Genomic DNA, 9,509 nt, shown 5'->3' on the forward strand with positions numbered 1-9,509 from the left:
AGAAGGGAGGGGAATGAAGAGGGGATGAGGGGAGGGGGAGGGCAGGGGAGAAGGGAGGCGATAGAGAATGGAAGGAAGAGGAGAGGAGGGTAAGGGAGAGGAGGTGAGGGGAGGAGAGAGGCAAGGCGAAGAGAAGAGAGGCAGAGCTGATATTTAACATGAGATATTCACCTCTTCTGTTTTCATGTGTGTGAGAGGTTCGCTGGATTGCCAATCAAATTATTAGTGGCCTATGTCTATCTTCTGACCACAACTATTGAATACAGTGGTGAAAGCTACTGGGGAGCCCATATGGGAGAGAAATCAAAAGTCTAGATTCTGTTGAGGGCAGAGGCAGTTGATGCTCTTCCCTTGATTCCTTTCCTCTCTCTTGGTTCCTTACAAAGAGAAGCCCATCCCCATATTCAGCTAGTTTAATCTTAGGGCACTCTAGTCTAAGGCAGCTTACCTGATGTATTATTCTCAGCAATGACACAATTAGAATAAGGAGAGAACCGGTCACTAGGAGGATTACGATGTTAATGTTTATCATGGTCGTTCACTGATGTCTGTTTAGTAGTAAGAAGACAGATCAGCAACAGTAGCCAGATCTTGGAGGCTGAGATTCTGGTTTCAAGAAAAGTACTTCCCTACAGTGACTGGTAATAACTGGCATGAGCTGCCTTGTGCCCTGCCTTATGTACTACAGATGAAGTCACGGCTCCTCATTGTCTACACAAGTTCAACCTCATAATTAGGGTCCTCCCTCTGGCAGGACCATCCTGGATAGCAGGAAGACAGGTGTGCCCTGGTCACTGCCTGACTGGATTTAGGACCAGGTCATTAGGATGGAGAAAAAGAATTGAGAGGTGGGGTGGGATTCCATCAGAAAGATGCCGCGAAAAGCATAGACTATAAATAGATCCATCAAATGTGCAATTTAAAATTTAAAAAGGATTTGCCCCTCCTTTGTTCCTTAAAGGTACAGGTCTTTGTTACAACCTCCATTACTCACCTGCAGAACGTTAAAAAAGAAAAGAAAAACAGAAACATTCCAGATTCAATGAGTTGTGTGCTGTTGTTGTTGGTAATGAGGTCCCACTGTAAGGTTACAGAGATCACACCATTAACACAGCAGTAGTCTGGGTTGTTGGGGGAATTTTCATGGGACTCTTTCGGCCAACAACTCAACTGAATATAAACTAGACCTACCACTAGAAGCCTTTTCTGGTAACAAAATGACCAATTGAAACTGGGTATCCTCCATTACGAGGAGTCCTCATAGGGTCACCTTCATAGATTCCATGGAAGAGGAGGCAGAAACAGTGTAAAAGCCAGAGGGGATGGAGGACATCGAGAGAACAAGGGTGTCTGAATCAACTAAGCAAGGCGCATATGTGCTGACCGAGGCTGAAGCAGCAAGCACAGGACATACAGGGGTCTAATACCAGGTCCTTTGAATACATATTATAGCTATCAGCTTAGCGTTTTTATGGAATTCCTGACCGTGAGAATAAATGGACCTCTGATTCTTGACCCTGTTAAGAATCTTGGAACTGTCTTTCCTATTGGGTTGCTGTGTCCAACTTCAACAAGATAGTTTTTGCTTCATCTTATAATTTGTTTTATCATGTTTGGTTGTTACCTCTTAAAAGCCTGTTCTTTTCTAAAGTTAGACAGAAAGGGAATGAATGCAGAGGGAAGGGGAGGTGAGGAGGTGCTGTGAGGGGTAGAAGGGGAAACTCTAATCAGGGCATATTGTACGAATAAATTTTCAATAAAATATATAATAGCCAGGAGCTGGAAAGAACCCAGATGTCCTTCAACTGAGGAATGGATTCAAAAAATGTGGTGTATTTACACAATGGAGTATTACTCAGCTATTAAAAACAATGAATTCGAGAGGTTCCTAGGTAAATGGATGGAACTAGAAATTATCATCCTGAGTGAGGTAAGCCAATCACAAAAGAAGACACATGGTATTCACTCACTGATTATTGGATATTAGCCTAGAACCTTGAAATGCCCAAGATGCAACTCACAGGCCACATGAAGCCCATAAAGAAGGAAGACCAAGTGAGGGTGATTCGGTCCTTCTTAGAAGGAGCAACAAAATACTCAAGGGAGCAAATATGGAGACAAAGTGAGGGACAGAAACTGAAGGAGGGGCCGTCTCAAGACCACCCCACCTGAGTATCTATCCCATGTGCAATCACCAAAGGTAGATGCTGATGTGGAAGACAGGAAGTGCATGCTGATAAGAGCCTGATATGGATATCTCCTCAGAGGCCTTCAAGAGTCAGACATATTCAGAGGCAGATGCTCACAACTAGCCATTGAACTGATCATGGGGTTCTCAATGGAGGAGTTAGAGTGAAGACTGAAGGAGCTGAAAGGGTTTGTGGCACCATGAGGAGAGCAACAATACCAACCAACCACAGCTCCCAGGGTCTAAACCACCAGCCTGGGAGCACTTAGGGGGGGATCCAGGGCTTCAGCTGAATATGTAAAAGTGGAGGGCCCTGCTGGGCATAGGTGGAAGAAGAGAACCTTGACCTCATGAAGGCTGGATGCCCCAGGGGGTGGGAATTTTGAGGGTGGGGAGGTGGGAGTGGGGGGGGTGTAGATAGAGGTTACATCCACAGAGAAGAAGGAGGAGGGGCGAGGGGATTGGGGGTTCCGAGGGGGTGGTGGGGGATGGGGTAAGGGGACAACATAGGAAATGTAAATAAATCATCCAATAAAAAAAAAAAAAAGAAAAGAAAAAAAGAAAATAGATTCAGACATTTAATACACAGGAAATTGTAGCTCTGAGTTATAGGCTTCCATTCCCACATCCTTCATCTCCACTTCCACTCTGCTTCATGGGCACCAAGTCTTTTATATTTTCCAACCAAAGAATTGCAGTGTATTGAATTCATAATACTAGGAGGCAACAGATAGAGGAATCATTATACTAGACAAGTTAGAGATGTTGTAGTAACTCAGTTAAATGTAAATGGTGATGTTTTAAACTCAAGACCCCAAACTGAAGACAATAACAAGAGAAATCACAAGTACATATCAACATGTGATCCCTAATTATCTTGAGAAATAACTCAACTCTTGTGTGCATAAACATATAAAGATAAGTTATTCCTTTAAATTCTTTTTCATCATATAGTTTCCTAAGGATGAGTGTAAGGCTTCCAATAATATCCAATATCGTGTTTGTGAAACACCTGTGTACTGAGAGTTCTGTTGTTCACAAAGTAGGATTACATGCAAGAATTGACTCGACCTACTGTGGGCTCTCTTGAATGTGGGGTAGACATTTACCAAATATTTATAGAAGTGAATTTAAAAGTGCCTAAGCAAATAAAAACAGAGTGCTTGGTGTCTTACCAGATGCTGGTGACATATGGGATGCAAAGGAGAGTGAAGATCCTGCTTTTGTGGTTTATGTAAATTGTGTAAGGAGAATTGAGCAAGTGTGTGATTTGACATCAATAAATTAAATCTTGGATATGTTGAATATCAGGCACATTGAGATACAAAATAATTTATTATAGGTAGACAATGAAGACATAAAATTGTTAGGCACCTGGCTATGAACATTAGCTGAAATTTAAAGGTGGATGAAATTCCCTCATGTTAATTGTAGTGAGTACAAACATGAAGGCTTTTACAAATACTCCATTACATACACTGTGTCTTAGTTTGCTTTCTAGCGCTGAGACAAGAACTATAATCAAAAGCAAATTGGTGAGGAGGGAGTTTCTTTACATTTCCATGCCTTGATTCAACATTGAAAGAAATGAGGGCAAGAGTTGAAGACAGGTCCTGGAAGTAGTAACTGAAGCAAAAGTCATAGAAGAATGCTGTTTACTGACTTGCTCTTCAGACCTACCTTCAACTGTCTTTCTTATAGCTCCAAAGACCACCTTCCCAGGCCTGGACACCACCCACAGTGGTATAATGCCATTAATACAGTACAATCAAGAAATTTTTCCATAGACTTGCCTAGAATCCCATCTAATGGAGACATTTTCTCAGTTGATATTTCCTCTTACCTGATGGCTTTAACATGTCAAGTTGACAAAACAAGCAATCAAACACATAAAAGCAAAGGAAACCCACCAGAATTAACATATGCTCTGATTACCATGCTCTTACAAAATCCCTATAATCAATAAGGGGATAGCTAGCAACTTATTAATAATAAACTAATGGATTAGGAACTAAACCAAAAGGGAGAGTGTACATACAGAACAAAATTCTCAACCCAGAGAGACTATTTATTACCAGCCACGTATGAATGAGCATAGCCCAAAGACACAGATTCAGGTTGTCCCAGTCACATAGTACCTAAACTTCAGGCCCTAAAGTAAAGGTGAAATTCAGTTTATCTCTTTTACCTTTTGAGAGTTTACTTTTGGTGTCCTATCTCAGGGATTGTTGTCAAACTCAAAGTCACCACATATTCCCATAACTTTTCTTCTAAAAGTTTTTATAACTCCACCGTTTTGAGTATTTTGAGTTAATTTTTATATATAGTGAAAGGTAAGTGCTTCCACCTGCTGCATGAGGTGATACAATTTTCCCAACAGTATTCCTTAAAAAGACAACAGCTTTTGCAGCAGTGACCTTGGCATACGTCTTAAAAATTAGTTGGCCACACTTAAGAAGAAGATTAAGTTCAGAGGTCTTGTTCCCATTCTATTATTTCATTTATCTTTTTTAAAGTTAGTGCCACATTGTTTTGAGAGCGTTTATCTGCAACATTAACTATCAAAACGTGACGATATTCCAGGGATAGCAACTCACCAAAGTGTTGAGCTCTCCATAGGACAGTCCCCACAGCTCAGAGCTTGGTGATCAGTCATGTCTATAATGAGTCTCCAGCCATTGCTCAGTTACTTCAGATTTTCCTACACTGGCAATAGGTCCCATGTAGGTTGTTGCCTATGGGCTTCTACATTGCTAAGTTGTGACTTTTCTGTATTTGCCTATTGCCTTTGAAATGTAGTGGATGATCATTTGTTTTATGACCTTCTTTTCTTACAGATCTGAGAAAAGCTGTTGCCTTCAGTGTTTTTCAAAGCCATATAAATATGGAATGGTAACTTCCAAGCTTCTTTATATGCAGAAGTATAGATCAAACCCTTGAGCAGTTTTAATTTCATAACATTTTGTTAATGCTTTTTATATACATTTTGTTGAAGATACAGATCTTTTGAAAATGTGAATGCATGTTTTTTATAGCACTATTTCTGAATTTGGTATCAAAGTAATGATATGCACATAGATCACATTGTGTGATTTTCTGTCCCTCTTAAAAACCGTAGAAGTGTGTTGCCTTTGGTAGGCTCTTTTCAGAAGGGAATTGGAGGAGCAGTGGATCTGGGGAAGAGGGAAAACAGAGGAGTGGGAATAGTGGAGGGGAGGCTGTGGTCGTGATGTATTGTATGAAAGAAAAATAACTAGAAAAAGCACTATTCTCAACTTTATTAAACATCAATAATAATTTTCTTTCCTAGGTCTAAAACCTGTCTGGGCCAGTATTATTACAAGGGCTAACAGGATCAGACACTTGGTGAATTCCCTACTCCCCGGTGGAGCAGGTTGGAATCCAATCAGAAGGTAGTTGGTTATACCCACTACAATGAATCCCCTCATGCAGGTGGGCATATTTTGCCCAGCAGGTTGGAATTCTGGTTCAAAGGGTTGATAGCTCATCAAAACTAATGGTAGTTCTCCCCATCCCACAGCTTCCCAGTCTGCACCCTCAGGTGGTTTCAATGCTAGCCAACATGGATGAAGTTCATTGCTCAGCTCCAGTCTGTTTTCTCTGTATCTTACACCAAGATATATGGTCTCTTCCATATTATAATGTGGTCCATTAGTTCTGGTGGGCAGCCAGGAGAATTGACAAGAGCTTGTATTGTTTTGGAAACTTTTGTGGCTACCTTGACCCACTGCTGGGGAGGTAATACAATATCTGGGACTGGGAACTATGTTCAGTAATCCAATATTATCTAGAAGCATTGCCATCTATTCATGCTGCACAACTATTTTCAATCCTTCTTTTTATTCTTTATTTGAGCTACAAGACAGTAGACTTCCTCTTGGCTTCTTTATATACTCTTTAGCCTTTACTAGTCTTCCTTCCATTTGCAGACACTTTTCTTACTATTCCTCCTACCTCTCTTTCTGCTTAACCCTGCAACTCAAACTTTTCTCTCTGTTCTCTTTTGTTTTACTATAGGCTTTTCCTTAAGGCAGTCTGCTCACATCTCTTTCCTCGTTTTCTGTTACAAGAACTGTGTGTTAAACAACCAGAACCAAAGAGTCAAAGCTAGGATCAATACATTGGTCTTTGGGCAAGGATTACCTTTCATAATATGTTGTGGGTTTTTTTTTGCCTCCAGTTTCATCCATTTCTTAACTTCATTTTTCACTACAGATAAATAAAATTTTATTGCGTATATTTAGCATGTCTGATTATCCATTTCCCAGTAGAAGAAAATATGGCATGTTTCCACTGCATTTTTAATTTAAAAAAACAGTTAAGTATTTTATTCTCTATATAAATATAATATTTATATTATATTATATAAATATTATATTTATATAATACACACACACACACACACGCACACACAGATGAAGTTTTAGGTGGTAGTAAACTGCCCAATCTGATTGCAGGGAGGTGAACTCAGGCAAGCAAAGCAACCACTGAGCCATCTCTCTAACTCCATTACATCTTAGTAAAGAAATAATTTGATTAATTAGGTACCTTTTAATCTTACTTTACTTTGTTAACACTGTAAATAAATGCTTATATATTATATACCTTACATAAATACAATTTGTGCTGTATCTTTAAAATACTATGGTACTAAGCAAATAGATGTACAAACTAAAATTTGTGTTTTTATATTTGTTCATCTATTTACTTTTGTGAAATTGCTTTGTTTTCATGCTGTAAATTACTAGCTAGGGGCCTTTGCTTTCAGTTGAGAGGATTCTCTTTAGTAGTTCATGTGAGATAGGTTTGGTGGTAATGATTTTTTTTAAATCTGAAAATGTTTTTATTTAAAAATTTCATTTTATTTTTCACATTAGGTCTCACTATGTAGCTCTGGTTAGCCTGGAAATCACTATGTAGACCAGCCTGGCCTTGAATACACAGAAAATTGCCCTGCCTCTATCTCCCAAGTACTGGGATTAAAGGCATGTGGCACCATACATGGCACTCTTTAATTTAAATATTTTTTCTTAAAACATAGCTTTCAATGGACTCTGTCTTTTGATAATTTAAATATATTTTCCCAGCTTTTTCTAGTCTTTGAGGTACCACCTGAGAAATCCTTTCATAAACTTACTGAGGTATTTCCATATAATGTTTGATACTTTTACAATTCTCTGTACTTTGTTTTCAAAACCTTTATTGTAATGTGTGTTGGTGTAGATATCTCTCGGTTATTCTATTTGTATACAACCATCAGTAACTCAGGTAACGTGCAATATGATAGCCTTTTCTGGCCTCTTTGAACACACAAGTAGTGCACAGTCACAGAAGGAGGCAAAACATCAATACATATAAAAAGGAAAATATTCTTAAAAACATCTTTTTGCAGTCAGCTGCTGTCAGTGCTGAAATGGAGAACTGTTTATCTCTAAATGTGACATCTTTTTCACTTGCCACTCCCAACCAAGACTCAGAGAGCACAATGGAAGAGAAGACAGAAAGAATGTAAGAGGTGCAAATTGCTGGATATGACATAGGGGTTAGAGTCTTGAACTATAAAGAGTTGTGCACTAGATTGGTCTATTCCAAGCTTGAGTAAAGATGGAGGACCCTCTGGGCCCAATTCTTTACCAGGTGGCTATTGGCAGTTGAAACTGCACCAGGGGAGGAGTTCCCTGGACCCTGTTCCTTATCAAAGAGCTGTTGGCAGTTCAAACTATTATGAGATATGAGGGAGGAGCTGTTGACAGTTGAAGCTGTTATAGGGGAGGGGCTTTCCAGTCCTTATCCTTTACTGAGGAGCTGTTGGTGGTTGAACTGGTGGGTGAATATTCCATTCTTACAAGCAAGCAAGCAAGCAAGCAAACAAACAAACAAATAAAACCATGGTCACTGATAGTTTTCTCATGATCAAGTGAGTAGCCACACACCCATACACATATGAGCAGCACTAATTGTTATTAAAGGATTATAAAGAGAGGGCATGAAATTGGGAGGATACTGTGTTGGAGAAACCTGAGGAGTTAGAAGGGGGAAATTAGAGTTAGATCACATATCATGTATACATGCATGTGGTTCAGTTCCCAGTGCCCACATGGTGGCTCACAAACTTTGATTTCAAATTCCAGAGAATATCACACTTTCTTGTGGCCTCCATGGGCACCAGGTACCCAATTGGTACATATAATCCATGCATGCAAATACTCATACACATAAAATAAATTAAAAATATGGTATGTTATATCTGATATTGTAGATGTTAAAAGAGAACAAGTTAGAGAAAATGCAGAAGAGATGAATTTGTAACATTTACACACACACACACACACATACACACACACACACACACACACACACACACACACACAATGGGAATATATTTTATATTCATGGAGTAGAAGACTTTGTATTGTTAAAATACCCATGCTCCACAAGCAATCCATAGAGTAAATATGTTCCAAGAACATTTTTCATGGAAAAGTAAAAAACAACCCTAAATTTCCCATGAAATCAGAGAAGAGCCCAGATATTCATAGTAATCTTGAGACTGGAGAAAAACAGAAAGACTCACACAGGTTTTGACCTATAGTATAAAAGTATCCTGATTAAAACAGAATGATGGAATAGAATAATAATAGACTTAGAGATCAATGTTTTTTGCTCATATATCTCATAGTGGTGAAAGAAAACTTGATATTTCACTGTGATATCATTTTTAACTTCTTTATAGAAGGCAATGAATGTATTTCTGGTTGTAGATATTGAGTATCTCCTATTATAGGATCTTTTTGAAAAATTGTTTATGTATTTGAGTGTTTTACCTGCATATATGTATACCTCATGTGTACCTGGGACCCATGGGGGCCAGAAAGGTGTCTGATCACCTGGGACTAGAGGTACAGGTAGTTGTGAGCCCTTATGTGGGTGCTTGGTACTGGGTTCTTTGAACATTGAAAAACAACCAGTGTTCTTAATCACTGAGCATCATTCCAGTTCCTATTTATATATTTTGAAAAAAATTAAGCAGACTTCCAAAATGTCACTCTCCAATAGCTATAGGGTATTATACAATTAGAGAGGTATGATATTCCAGTTCCACAAAATTGCAATACTATATGGGTTCTTACAAAGTTAGCTGTGAACAAATAGAACTTCCCATTATTTGGACTTATCTTTTATTTGGATAATATTTTTAAGCATGGAAGGATTAATTTTTGCTACTTTAAAAGGTGTTCTCACAGCTAAGTCAAGGCTAATCTAGAAGGTGAGCCTTATGCTTATGATTGGATATTTTTGT

The sequence above is a fragment of the Grammomys surdaster genome, unplaced genomic scaffold (genome assembly GCF_004785775.1).
Source record: "Grammomys surdaster isolate TR1022 unplaced genomic scaffold, NIH_TR_1.0 1065, whole genome shotgun sequence".
NCBI classification, from domain to species: Eukaryota; Metazoa; Chordata; class Mammalia; order Rodentia; family Muridae; genus Grammomys; species Grammomys surdaster.